Source organism: Alosa alosa, chromosome 8, assembly GCF_017589495.1.
Source record: "Alosa alosa isolate M-15738 ecotype Scorff River chromosome 8, AALO_Geno_1.1, whole genome shotgun sequence".
Taxonomy (NCBI): Eukaryota; Metazoa; Chordata; class Actinopteri; order Clupeiformes; family Clupeidae; genus Alosa; species Alosa alosa.
This window is the reverse complement of record NC_063196.1, coordinates 25,047,746-25,062,840: the sequence shown is the minus strand read 5'-3', so window position 1 is coordinate 25,062,840 and position 15,095 is coordinate 25,047,746. Positions and strand designations below refer to the sequence as shown.

General features: G+C 43.5%; 1 protein-coding gene across 5 annotated transcripts in view; it reads right to left on the bottom strand.

Moving 5' to 3' along the window:
- The window catches only part of disp1 (dispatched homolog 1 (Drosophila)), a 63,495-nt gene that overhangs the window by 27,095 nt on the left and 21,305 nt on the right, over positions 1–15,095 (bottom strand). For all 5 annotated transcript variants that reach the window (XM_048250837.1, XM_048250838.1, XM_048250839.1 and 2 more), the window contains one exon: positions 14,653–14,722. The gene's annotated coding sequence lies outside the window, so the exon portion shown is untranslated. The remainder of the gene's footprint in view (positions 1–14,652; positions 14,723–15,095) is intronic.

Here is a 15,095-nt window from a genome sequence, read left to right as displayed (position 1 = left end):
AATATGAGTGAGCTGGTCGAGGGGCAGCGTACTTCAATCCTGCCCCAAACCTGGACTAATACTGTGAATCAGTCAGACAGATTTACTTCCAGATGTCGTCAGACATAGATGAGGACTGCGTTTGCCATTTTTCAATTATCTAAATCCGGACTACAAGACAGAGAAGCAAGTCGAGTAGTAGACTTAAGCAAGAAGTCTTAAGTAATTGAAAAGGATAGCGTCTGTATTCTGAAAATATATTTGTACTTCTGTTAATTTCTGTACTTTTTATCCAGAATTAATTAATTTAGACTGTTTGGTACACAGCAACTATTGTATGAGACCATATGAAAACCCCCTTACAGGTTATCTTTATAGCAGGACAGACTTGAAACAGTTCACAGTTGTGCAGGGGGGGGGTTGTCTTTCCATATCTTTATTTGCACAAGGGGAAGAATGCTACTTTGAGTCTCTGTCCCAGCATGACTGGTTTTCAATTCAACATTCAGTAAACACAGGTCCTTATTAAATGGTGCGACACAAGACGAAAGGGGAGTACTTTTCGAGGTTTAGTCTAAGAGGCTCTGTTTGGGATCCCTTCACAACAAAGGCTGGATTCATCCTCTAATGATGGTTGGTTTTTTCCCCCCGAGAGGTTTCATGTGGTAACAGGACAAAAGAGTGATGCTGCTCGGAATAATACTCGCGCTTTTGTCACCTCCCCCCCAAATATCTGACACAAAGCTCATTCTTTTTACTTATGCATCAAGTTTTCCACCCAGAAACACCTCTTCCTACCTTCTAGCATGATCTTTCCATTTTCTTTCATGATGTGCCATTAAATACTCTTTTCTTCATGCCTTGTGGTGCTCACTTTCACTTGACTGAGAGAAAGACTGAGACCTGCAGAAGGTCTTAGGGGGAAGTGATGGCATTCCATGGTCCTCAGAAACGTGCAAAATGAGCAAAATTGTTTGGAGGTCAGCGTCGGCCGCCACTCAAAGAATCTTGGGGTCTTCCTCTTGGATGCTAATGAGGGTTGTAGACAGACACTGGTGAATTGGGGAAGGGGGGGTGGTGGTGGAGGGGGGGTGGTAGGAGGGGACAGCTTAAGGTCCCTCTTTGACGCCCAAATTTAGCGTTTGTTCAGCAGATCGGAAAGGGCTTTGAGGAGCTGCCCAAACACAGTGCTGGCTACCCAGAGTCAATCTTATCCCTGCCCAGGGTTCTCAACAAACACTCGGAGGCTGGGAATCTCAGACTCTTCCCGTCTGAGAGGGGGGTGGGTAGGTGGGGTGGGAGGCTTTAGATTTTCTGGACAAGGGGATTGTCTGTCACCCTCCAAACCTCAGAGATTCTGCCTCTGCCTTTTGGAGTGAGGATGTCAAATTTCCCCATGCACTCTCAGACTCCCAAGTGTGAATCAGATAGACAGAGGAACTGGCAGAGACAGACGTTTGCCTCCTGGTTTCTGATCCAGAAATTGTAAGGGTATGGAAACACATGCCCCGGTCCTGTTTAATGTCACAACTATTGTCATTGAGAGCTAAGTGTCTATTGTGAATGGACTATCCCAGAGAATCAGATTAAAGCAGTGACCGTGGATGAGGTTCCTTTTTTTTTATATTAGAGTTCCCTTAAAAAAATGAAAATATTAAATATTCTCAAAACAGAACATAGAATGAAATATTCCTATTAAATGTTCCTCAAAAATGTAGCTCAACAAAACATGTACTACGTCCAAAGCCATATTTCCTGAAATCCTTTTAATTAAACTCAACAAGCCTGGGAGAGAGGGTGAGAAATGTAATGAGAGAAATTGAGTGAAGAGAAGATTTCAGGACTCAGTGAACACGTGAAAAAGAAAAAAATATTAAAGGGACAGAGAGAGGAGGAAGATAAAGAGAGAGAAAGAGAAAGAGGAGGAGGAGGAAGAGTGAAAGAGAGAGAGACAGACAGAGAGGGAGGAAGGTAGAAAAGAAAGTGAGAGAGGAGGAAGAAAGAGAGAGAAAGAGAGAATGCAACAAGGGCCCGCCAGATTTTTCTGCAATAATGTTTTCCTGGTCCACTTAACTGATATTTTAATTGTTATCAATTCTGCAGTAATCGAAAAAATAAACTGCTTTTAAATATAGGTGCAAGCATGATCACACAGTGAGCAGTAGTGAACTGAGATAGGCCTGCCAAAGGGTCGCCCCAAATACACAAGAGGCCTGCTGCTCAATGAGCCAGAGAAGGGACAAGTGTTCTAATGCCAAGATAAACACAGATAGGAAGCGTAAATGTGGTATGTCTCTGTGTGTTTGTGTGTGCGAGAGAGAGAGAGAGAAAGAGAAAGAGAAAGAGAAAGAGAGAGAGAAAGAGAAAGAGAGAGAGAGAGACTATTTGAGAATTAAACTAGGTTACTGGGAAGCAACTGGGCGAAGGAAATGTCTCAGGCGTGACATTTGTTGCAGACAGTGGGCACGGCACCCACTGCTTGAGCTCGCAAACATATCATCAAATTCCGTCCTTATTCAAAAAGAAAATAGAAAAACCCCTTTGGGCAAGGTTCCTACCTCTTGTTTACAACATCACAGCATGGCTGCCCAGATGTGGCCATTCCAACCACACTGTGGTTGCACAAGATTCATTAAAAAGAAAAAACTCAAGATTCAAGGAAGAAAAAGTCAAATGAAAACAATAAGCCAGTCATGCAACAAGGGCCCGCCAGATTTTTCTGCAATAATGTTTTCCTGGTCCACTTAACTGATATTTTAATTGTTATCAATTCTGCAGTAATCTAAAAAAATAAACTGCTTTTTAAATATAGGTGCAAGCATGATCACACAGTGAGCAGTAGTGAACTGAGATAGGCCTGCCAAAGGGTCGCCCCCAAATACAATAAGAGGCCTGCTGCTCAATGAGCCAGAGAAGGGACAAGTGTTCTAATGCCAAGATAAACACAGATAGGAAGCGTAAATGTGGTATGTCTCTGTGTGTGTGTGTGTGTGTGTGTGTGTGTGTGTGCGAGAGAGAGAGAGAGAGAGAGAGAGAGAGAGAGAGAGAGAGAGAGAGAGAGAGAGAGAGAGAGAGACTATTTGAGAATTAAACTAGGTTACTGGGAAGCAAACTGGGCGAAGGAAATGTCTCAGGCGTGACATTTGTTGCAGACAGTGGGCACGGCACCCACTGCTTGAGCTCGCAAACATATCATCAAATTCCGTCCTTATTCCGGATACAGACCTTTCTTTTCCCTCCTCTCTGCAACCCTATAGACCCTTTCAACAAATAAAAAACAAAAACAATGCTTGAACGTTCTATTTGGGTCCCAATCTACTTCCTCTGCATTAAGATAACATATGGAATGTTAAAAAGGAAGTCTTGTGGGGCCAACTATGATGCTGATAATGGAACTCTCTTGAAAGGGTCCATACAGTGTCTCTAAAAGGGTCTTGCCAAAAGGGAGAGGAAGGATGCTGATGCAACCCCCATAGCCAAGACCACAGGAAGAAAGGTCAACGTTTTCTCTCTTCAAAAAAAAAAAAAAAAAAAAAAAAAAAAAAAAAAAAAAGGATATCTTACTCTTTAAAAAGTGGGATGTCAACAGCAAGGCCTCTTTCCCAGCCTCCTTCAAACGTACCCCCTCTCGCCCCGCGCTGCATCCATCAGAGTGACAGCAGGAGGCTGGTCAGGTGTGTCGTGGTGGGGGGCTGCCCGGCGGGGTGGAGTGTACCAGTAGCACCGTGAGAAACAGGAGACGAGGGTGCCACTCGATCGCTCTCTCTTGCTCGCACTCGCATCGGTCGAGCCCCGATGATGAATGAGAGCTTTGACAAACACGTCCTGAAAAGCACGAGCATCTGTGGACAACTGTCTGTCACAAGACACAGTGTCCTGGAACTCTGACTCCAGAGTGTGTGCCTGTCTGACTGCAAAATTCCAGAATTGAATTGAAATTGGCTCTTAAATTCCAATTCAATTCATGAATTTCACTTGCATTTCAATTGCATTTCAATTGAGGTAGCAAACAAGAAGCAGAATTGCAATTCGAATTGTGCACAACCCTGGTCTGAATGTGTGTTTACCGGTATGTGTGTGTGTAGATGTATGTGTGTGAATGTGTAGTGTGTGTGTGTGTGTGTGCGTGTTTGCATCTATGTAAATTGCGAATGAAGTTGTATTTCTTGTAAATGGGACATCTGACACATTAGCGCAGAGCTGCCCACTCGTCTCCATCCAGCAGAGCAGTCAGCTCATAGAAGAGACATCAAGAAAGACGCCATTGGCTGAGGAATGCTCTCCATCCCGTCTACTTACCCCCACCCATCACCCACTTAACACCTCATTTGAAATGCTCAAGCGCCGGGCCCCTTTCAGCCAACAACAAATCATATATCAAAAGGAAGGGGAAACTGTAGCAACCCCAGACCAGACAGTCATTGCAGGTGTCTCCTCACATCCGTCTGTTTATTTATCTTGCGGTCATCCAGCTTGCTCCGTGTTTCAAAACACGCTATCTGGTCCAGGCAACACAAATACGGGAGGGGAGAGGGATAGTTTGTCCTGTCCTTTAACCTTGGTTTATTAATATACTTTTTTTGGAATGCCAAAGTACTAACATTGATTTTTGTGATTACCTGCAACTTCAGTTGGACAGTCTGGTCTAAAGATTTAGACCCATGAGGCCCGATCATCTAGACAATGCTACAACTCTGTTTCCAAAACAGTTGTAACAAATTGTATAATGTAGATTGAAACAAGTAGATGATTTGCAAAACATGCTAAATACTCAACCCCATTGTCATCAAGTTCAAAATGAGCATGTAGTTTTTTATAAAATAGTCAAAGTTTTAGCATTTGATATGTTGATATTCTTTTAGTTAATAGATATGGGTTTACGTGATGTGCATAACGTCACATTTTTTTGTACATTTTACACACCGTCCCAAATTTTTTGGAAAAGGAGTTATATGAAGAAAGAACCTTTTAACTCATTGAGTGCCAAAAACATAATATTACGTTTTTAGCTTTTTTTTTTTTAAATTACGAAACTAGACACTCTAACACACCTTATATGTGATTTTGGGAACTCTGTGATGAATGGAAATGAAATATATGACGATCGAAAACTCATGAAAACGCACAATCTGGACATTTTATCTGGACATTTTATCATAACTCGGTTGCCGCTTTGGGTCGAATCAGTGATGCATGCACGTCAGGACAAAACCAGGCCATTTTCGTGGGTCTATCACTAAGTGGCAGTCTGGCCAGGTCTCGCTGATCACTTCCCGGAAAGTTTACACAAGTAAGTAATAGGCAACACTTCATATTTCATGAAAGACGTTATATCTCCATTTCTAGAAAAAAAACAGCGATTTTGATGAACACTAGCCACTGTTTAGCTTGGGATTTCTCAGGAACAGAAGCGTGTAGAAATACACGGTTTGCACCCACCGAGAGCTTAAAGTCTCACCTTTTAATCGAGCTATTGTATGTGTTCATAGCTATAACACAGAATATGCTGTGGCTGTACAAAAATCATCAACAATGGTCTAGATTGCTGGCACTCTAGGACAAAGCTCCCGAAAACAGCTTGGCATTCAATGAGTTAATACAGTTCTGAACTTGACTTGCGCTTCATGTTGGGTCTAACTATGTGTTTTACCATGGCTTATATCCGTAATAAAGCCCTGTCTCTCGGGCCTTATTGCTTACGTAATGCGAGTTTAAGAGTAATGCTTGTAGTAATCCACCATGTTATTTGTTTGGAGTTTCGTCCAGTTCACAGCATTCAATTTTCAGACGTCCTCTCCCAGAAGCAACATGGGGGCAGTAGTAATTACTATTCCCCAAATTAACTGAGACTGAATCACATCAGAGAGGAGTCTTGGGAACTGAACTACCTTGGGAATGTTGGGACCGCAATAAATCAATAAATCAGTCCCAGTATACGCAGTCATCTTGACATGAAGGTTGGTTTTTGTCTGCAGCTCAGAAAATATGAATTCGGTGTGTGTGTCTGTCTGTGTGTGTGTGTGTGTGTGTGTGTGTGTGTGTGTGTGTGTGTGTGTGTGTGCAGTATTTTGGCACCCTACTGTCAATATGTCATATCTGAGGCATAAACAAACCCCGGAGTGACGTCCATGTTCTCGTAAGGCAGGCTTTTTATTGGATGCCTGTATGTGTGCATAAATATTTATAAACATAAAATAGGTTCTAAAATTAAACAAGGTGAACAAAAACTCCCCCAATCCCCCCCACACACACACACACATTAGCCCTGATCCCTGAAAAAAGAAAAACAAGCTCCATACAAGAATCTGGATCGATCCCACACTCCATATTAGCGTCGGGTTATTAATAGTGACGGGCTTACAGAATGACATCATGGGTAGGGTCAACGGGCCGTCCCGAAAGGCATTATAATGAGGGAGTACTGCTGCACGCACCCAGTTTTAAATGATGCAGGTGGTGCACGCCTCAGCCCTGGCTGCAAGAGCCAGGGCACAACACAGCCAGAGTACTGGGCCAGCTTAACAGAAAGTCTTGGCACATTTTTGTCATCCACCATATAAATTGCAAGGTTTTTTTTTTTTTTAGGGTTGAGGGGCTGAGCAGAACCCTAACAGAATGAACTAACAAAGCAGTATAGAAACAGCAGTTTGAAAGTTCTACCACCTAGAATAAAAGGTTTACTGAAGCAGAGCGTTTCTCCACCATGCTGATGATCTATTCCCTCTCTCCGTTTCAAAACAGTAGCCTCTGTAAATCTCATATATCCTAAGATAATTTCCATGTGTGCTTAATTGAGAAATATGTCTCAGAGCGCTCTCATAACTCGCTGATCTGTTACACAGTTTGTTCATCCGCGAGGCCCTTCAGGCTTTCCGTTCCCTTATGTCAGCGAGTGTGTGAGCCATAAATGTGCCAGGCGGAATATTCTGGAAGGGGGAAGCAGGAACCAAGTTGAGGGTGGGGTGGGATAGGGGAGTTTGAGGGGGGGGTGGATAGGGGGAGGATGAAGTCTTTAGGTCAGCCAGCCATTCATTCCCCACTGCACAAAGTGCTTTGTTGGAGAATTCGCACCTTACGAGGAGTAATTATGGCAGTGAGTTATGGGGATTTATAAGTTACAGTAAATCAGCACCGTTGGATGTGGCTAACGAGTCTCAGATTCGGCCGATCGGGGGTGGGTGGGTGGGGTCGGGAAGTATCCTCGCCGTGGGCCAGCTTGCTAACGCCACTCACCGAACGGCAGAGTGTGGAGAAGAACAACGAAACGCTCGTTTACGCCCAAACCCTCACACAACGTGCGTCATTCTGAATATATGTGTGCAGTATTGTACAAAGGTTTACGAGTGACAAATCTTACGCTAGAATGAAAGAAAGTAAGAGTGGGAGACAGAGAACGACAGAGAGAGGGAGAGAGTGGAGAGGTTTGTTAAAAAAACGAGTCTTTGACACAAACGTTCAAAAAACGAGTCTCTGACACAAACGTTCAAAAAACGAGTCTCTGACACAAACGTTCAAAAAACGAGTCTTTGACACAAACGTGGCACTGTGGAGGTGGGGAAGTAAGGGAGGAAAGAGAGAATGATTTGTGTTATGATGGAGTTTAAGTGGTTTTCCACAGAGCTCAACTCCAAGTGGGGAAAAAAGATTTAACAATGGTCTCGTAATGTGCAAGATCCTTTAAACAAACACATAAAACCCGATCTAAATTTTGCCACATTTATGGAGAGCTAATACTTGACCACGTATAAAACTGCTAATTGGGTCTTTTCTGTAAGTCTATCTTCTGGATATTTTTTTCTTCTTTGTGGGGAGGGTTCCCCCTCCTACCACCACCACCACCACCACCACTCTCTGCTCTCGCCAAATGAGATCTGGTGCGAGTGCCATTCATCCACTGGTCAGCCATTGTTGCAAAGCCAGATAAATATTTGCACTTCCCAGCTTTCCATGGACGCCATGAGGAGACCTCTTTGTACTGAAGGGGTCACAGACGTACCGCATCTTCCTACCATCAAGCCCAGGGTCTTTGCATCTTCAATCATCAATTACCCCTTTCAAAGTAAAGTAGTTTTGTGAAGGGGGGTGGGGGGCAGTTGTATGGACCACCAGCAGACATCCATGACAAAAGAGCAAAATCACTTCAAAACAGCAATGTGGACGAATGAGGTCTTCCCATCCCTTTACCCTCACCCAACAGATAGATACACTGGAATGCACTGGACTTAATTTCATCCGGATACGTTTGGAGAACGGGTGGCAATGAGATGGCCAACAGTTCACTCTTTCACACACTTAACGAGTATATAAAAAAAACTGAAATAACAGGGTTGAAAATAAAATGTATTGACGCAGGAAGCTGTTCAAGCACACTTGATGCCAAAGGAACCGAAAGACCCTGACAGACGAATGAGGAAGAGATGTTCTTGTGTGGATTCTCTCCATGTTCTCCGTGCTCTATAGAGTCCACCATTGTGTTACAGTCCTTCACATGCCTCACGTCTGATGACTGAAAACCCCCCCTCACACACACAGGGCCTCCAGACGCAAGAAGGCCGTCTCTGCTGAGCAAACACACACACACGCACGCACGCACGCATGCGGGAGTGTTCTTCCACAGGCTTGGTGCATGGGTGCCAAACACAGATGGGACCCTTCAGTCACTCCATCAAAATGTTTTTGTGCTTTCCATTCATGCTTGGTGATACAGGGGGTGGAGGGGGGGCTGGAATGAAGGGGTGGGAGAGAGGAGGGAACAGAAAGAAACAAAGATCCATGTGTGACTAACGTTACTAATTAGCCCCAGCAGAGACGTCACGATAACAGGTGCTATTGGAAGAGCAACAACAACACTAACAAACAACAGCAGTGTTAGCATCTCTCTCTCCCTTTCACGGGACTCAACTGAATCGAGACCCTGTGCCAAAAAAAACACAAGAAAAAAGGCTGCGAGAGAAGCGCTCGGAGCACGTCGTAGGCAAACATTTCAACCCACTCATTAAGCCAATAAAACGGGCCACATTATCTGAAGCCCTAGGTGATCGCGCCATTTACAACGCCGCATGATCAAAGCCAAGTCGCCTTAAAGAACACGCCGGCCTGCCTGCCTGTGAGTTGTAGTTTATAATCATTTGCCTGAGACTAGACAGTCAACACAGCTGTTTGGTTCCCTTGCAGCGATACTTAGACTCTGGGAGGCAGCACTGCCCCCCACCCCACCCCACCCACCGTGCTTCATCCTGAGTCCCCTCAAGCCAGGCCTTTCTTATGAGGGCCTCATTAAAAACAAAATCGCTGCAGCTGGCCTGTAAAGGTGTGCTACAGGGCTTTTGTCTCAGTCGGTCACCTCTGACCTCTGGAGGCGGCCAGAATGTGACAAGACGCAGCTGAACTTGACTAATCAGAATCGTCGCCGTCACCACCACCACCACCACCACCACAGCACACACATTTGTGGTCAAAGCACCTGAAATCAGATTGTGTGTTGTTGTTGTGTTGTGTGACACACAAAGTGGACCTCAACCGGACAAAACATTCCTGTTTGTTTTCTCTTTCACAAACAAAGATGTGCACACGGGCAGGTCTTTCTTCTTCTGCTCGTGAACCCAGAGACCTCAGGTAAGAAACGTTGGCACAAGGATCTGTTTGACGTGTGGGCTGGTGTGCTCAGTCGCTCGGTCGTGTTTGTCGCTGTGTTTATCGTGAGTGCGGAGTGACTTGGTGGACCTGTGGGAAAGTCTGCAGGTGCAGCAGGCCAGAGAGAGAGAGAGAGAGAGAGAGAGAGAGCAGGAGAGTGTGAGAGAGATAGATATGTGCCCTCTATTGTAGTGATGTGTGGGGTCTACTTACAAACCAAGATTTCAATCAATGGGAAAAACACCCTATTGAAACCCTCCATACAGAGTTTTGCAAATTCATCTTAAAAGTACACAGATGTGCCACACACAATGCCTGCAGAGCTGAACTAGGCCAATATCCTTTAATTCTAAAAAAACAGAAAAGAGCGATCAAATTCTGGAAACACCTGATAAGTAGTGACCCCTGCTCATTCCATTATAAAGCCCTTCAATACCAGGAGATGAACAAAGAAAAATGTCCCCTAACTAAGCTGGTGCTGAGTTTGATCTCATCAGACCACTCCACACACACGAATGCCCCACTGACACCGCAGTATCTGAACCACAAAGCAACTGAAATTAGGATAAACCAAATTACAAAAACTATTAAACAAAATTACATAATCCGCTGGAAGAATCAAACAAAAAATCAAAGTAAAATACAATTCTATTTGGCCTTAAACAGAGAATATCAGCTAGCACCCTACCTGACACACATTCAAGACAAAAACCTGAGAACCACACTGACAAAGTACAGACTCAGTGAACATAGCCTGGCAATAGAAGTGGGAAGGCACAGACAAACATGGCTGCAGAAAGACACTAGACTGTGCCACCACTGTGACCTAAACACAGTAGAGACAGAGATACACTTCCTGACACAGTGCACAAAATATGTTAACATTAGAAGAACTTATTTTGAAAAGATGACAAATGTCCTCCCTGAATTCCTGCAAGCGAGCGATGAGGAGAGGCTTTCATTCCTCACTGGAGAGAAAGAGAAATGCCTCCTCCTTGCCGCTCAATACATATATTCCTGCCAGAATGAAAGGACCTGCTGATGTAAAACTTACACTACCTAAATATGAACATACACTCATACATACACACAGACACAGACACAGACACAGACACACAAGCCCACACAAACATGCAGACACACACACCCTTTTCCATTGCCATAGTTCATAATTCATATTTGTGTACAATTATCATTATTCTGTTTTATTTGTGTGTTTCCTCTTCCCTCCCATTTGATGTATTTGACCCAAATGCTTTGGCAATACTGTACAACGTTATGGTCATGCTAATAAAGCTCCTTTTGAATTTGAATTTGAGAGAGAGAGAGAGAGAGAGAGAGAGAGAGAGAGAGAGAGAGAGAGAGAGCGAGCAAGAGAGTGTGAGAGAGAGATAGAGAGGAGAGAGAGAGAGAGAGAGAGAGGAGGAAGGGAGAGAGAGAGCACGAGAGAGAGGAGAGAATGAGAGAGAGGGAGTGAGTGAGTGAGGAGTGAGAGAGAGAGAGAGAGAGAGAGAGAGAGAGAGAGCAGGAGAGTGTGAGAGATAGATATGTGCCCTCTATTGTGGTGATATTATTGGGGTCTACTACAAACCAAGATTTCAATCAATGGGAAAAACACCCTATTGAAACCCCTCCATACAGAGTTTTGCAAATTCATCTTAAAGTACACAGATGTGCCACACACAATGCCTGCAGAGCTGAACTAGGCCAATATCCTTTAATTCTAAAAAAAAAACAGAAAAGAAGCGATCAAATTCTGAAACACCTGATGAAAGTAGTGACCCCTGCTCATTCCATTATAAAAGCCCTTCCAATACCAGGAGATGAACAAGAAAAATGTCCCTAACTAAGCTGTGGTGCTGAGTTTGATCTCATCAGACCCTCCACACACACCACGAATGCCCCACTGACACCGCAGTATCTGAACCACAAAACAAGCTGAAATTAGGATAAACCAAATTACAAAAAACTATTAAACAAAATTACATAATCCTGGCTGGAAGAATCAAACAAAAATCAAAGTAAAATACAATTCTATTTGGCCTTAAACAGAGAATATCAGCTAGCACCCTACCTGACACACATTCAAGACAAAAACCTGAGAACCACACTGACAAAGTACAGACTCAGTGAACATAGCCTGGCAATAGAAGTGGGAAGGCACAGACAAACATGGCTGCAGAAAGACACTAGACCTAAACACAGTAGAGACAGAGATACACTTCCTGACACAGTGCACAAAATATGTTAACATTAGGGGAACTTATTTTGAAAAGATGACAAATGTCCTCCCTGAATTCCCTGCAAGCGGCGATGAGGAGAGGCTTTCATTCCTCACTGGAGAGAAAGAGAAATGCCTCCTCCTTGCCGCTCAATACATATATTCCTGCCAGAATGAAAGGACCTGCTGATGTAAAACTTACACTACCTAAATATGAACATACACTCATACATACACACAGACACAGACACAGACACAGACACACAAGCCCACACAAACATGCAGACACACACACCCTTTTCCATTGCCATAGTTCATAATTCATATTTGTGTACAATTATCATTATTCTGTTTTATTTGTGTGTTTCCTCTTCCCCTCCCCATTTGATGTATTTGACCCAAATGCTTTGGCAATACTGTACAACGTTATGGTCATGCTAATAAAGCTCCTTTTGAATTTGAATTTGATAGAGAGAGAGAGAGAGAGAGAGAGAGAGAGAGAGAGAGAGAGAGAGCGAGCAAGAGAGTGTGAGAGAGAGATAGAGAGTGAGAGAGAGAGATAGAGAGAGAGGGAGGAAGGGAGAGAGAGAGCACGAGAGAGAGTGAGAGAATGAGAGAGAGTGTGAGTGAGTGAGTGAGTGAGTGAGAGAGAGAGAGAGTGATCGAGAGAGAGCAGGAGAGAGAGTAAGTGAGAGAGAGAGAGGGAGGAAGGGAGAGAGAGAGAGGGAGGAAGGGAGAGGGAGTCGGCACTAAGTTTATAGGTCACACTTCAGCTCACTGCTCCGACTGACCCCGTCACAGTGAAAGGAAAACAAAAAGGCCTTACAGCGCCTGTTTGAACACGTTTAAGACACGAGCAAAGGATGGGGGCTGGAAACAGGGGAGATGAGGGCATGGAGGAGATCAAGTATCAGAATAATAACTAGTGTGTCAAAAAATGTTTTGGGTGAACTACAGAGTGGTTTGAAAGTGGCATACCGTCGTTTAGCAACTATTGCTAATTTCTGGCAAAATTTCCTGTGTACTGTTTGAGTTGATAATACTAGAACTTAACACTTCCTGAATGGCTTGTGTGCAATGCCTTCAGGCAGTGGAGCGTGTATTGTTTTGTGTATCTGACTGACTTCCACGTTTCATTCAGGGTTTTTTTTTTTTTAAAGTCTCTTTTTTTTTTCTCATAGCGCCTGTGTTGCAACAGTTTAACCTTAGCCAAGCATATTTTGATACATCTTTGTCATTCATGGAAGGATTATGTTTCTTCAAAGGTAAACTATCTCTATCGCAGATCCATCTTGCTGTGTTCTTGTGCTCGGCAACTTTGTGGCATTTCTGTTTTGTTAAATACCTGCATCAAAGGCACATTATGTGTTCACTACACTTTTTTGTGTTACAAAATGGCCTGATTTGGTCACATTTTCTGTCCATAGTATACTTCTGCTAATATGAGTTGTGGAAGTGGTTTAGATTTAAAATGAAACACCAATTTGTGGATAAAAATGACTAAAAGGTGCATTTTGTGCCAAGAAAGTATTTTTAGTTCTTTTTTCTTTTTTTCCAGTTGTCAAGGTGCTCCTAAGTCTAGCCATTAATAATAACATATAATGTTGGAATATTATGACATATTTTGGAATACACAGGCCTGTGTGTGAAAAATGCCAAGCGCTCACCATGATTGTGAACCTACACATTTCTGTTTTTGTTAAATACCTGCATCAAAGGCTTATCTTGTGTCACTATGCTGAGAAAAGAAATTGCATCATGCCTCACATTGATGCATCATCCCTGTAAATAGATTTAACTAAAAAGTACATGTATGTCATGTCCTATATTGTGCCTTATTGGCTTTCCTATGACTGATGGAATGTGTAACATTGTCCTTCTGCTGGAACAGTATGGTGGGGAAGGCATGCCCCATACAGACAGCACTCTGGGGTCTTCTGGCCGTCACAGGCTGGTTGACTGGGGTCAAAAAAAGAGGCCCTGACCATGGAAGGTTGTGCAATTGTGTTGCAATGGTGCTTTAATCAGGTCTAAATAAAAGCCATAGTTGTTATCAGTAAAAAAAAATAAAAAGAATTTTAAAAAGTTCCATGTTCTATCGTCTAGGCCTATTCTATTACTTTCTATTAATAATGTTTGAAGTTTTTTTTTTTTTTTTACCATGGTATTGTTTCAGTATTGGTATCGAGATACATAGGCAAGGTACTGTGTCAAAGTCATAATTTTGGTATTGTGACAATACCATGACACTGAAGACCAGGCCAAGTGCCGTGAGCCTGACCGTCTACCACAGCTGTATGGAATCCCAGCTATGTTTACCAGCGAGTCCGCCACAAGTATGACGACTTTGTTCCCTCACACTCCCCCCCCCTCACCTTCCCTTCCACTGTCTGTTCGGTCCCATCCCAATGAGGTCCACTTTGAACAGACACTCCAAATTTACCAGGAAATGGTCCAAAATGACTTACTCGAAATGGTCTCATCCTGAGTGGCGTATGTGTATTTGAACTAGTGACAGTAAATGTCTGGAAGACAGAGAGAGGGAGTGTGTGAGAGAGAGAGAGAGAGAGAGAGAGAGGAAGACAGGAGAAAGAGAGAGACATACGGAGGGAGTGTGGACGACCAAGACAGGCGTTTCATGACTGATCTGCACTGGAAAGTGTTTGAGAAGAAGAAAAAAAGTGTGTTTGACAAACACGTTGAGAAAAATCCACGCCTCGGCTCAGACATAAGTATGTCAAAGCAAACATATTTAAGCTAGCGCGGTGCTTTATGTCTCGCTAGCGTGTCACAGAGATGAATGGAAAAGGAGCACTTACCAGTGGAATCTCTGGCCAGATGAGCAGTGCTATTCATGCGCTCCAGTTGCCAAAGTCTTCAACAAATCAGCTGTACAGGGAAAAAAGAGAGAAATACCAGCATTTAACATCCATCACAGAAAAAAAGATGTTTACACAAACCTGTACCAGTGTGTGTGTCTGTGTCTGTGCGTCTGTAGCTGCTTTCAGACTTAGGTGTAAGACTGCATGTTCTGCGGATCATAAAGCGGTTGGGCCGTATATCTGAACAACATATGTCCCCACATTTGGAACTCCAAACTTAGGCGGCTCTTACACTACTCCCCTCCTAGCATTTCGGACAGACATTATGTAAATGAGCTCATGTCTGAATGAAGCGAAGAACATGCAGAGATTCTGTTCATGTGCGTCGGTGTCGTTCACACATCATGTCCGCATAATGTCCGCATGTAAGCATCATATCT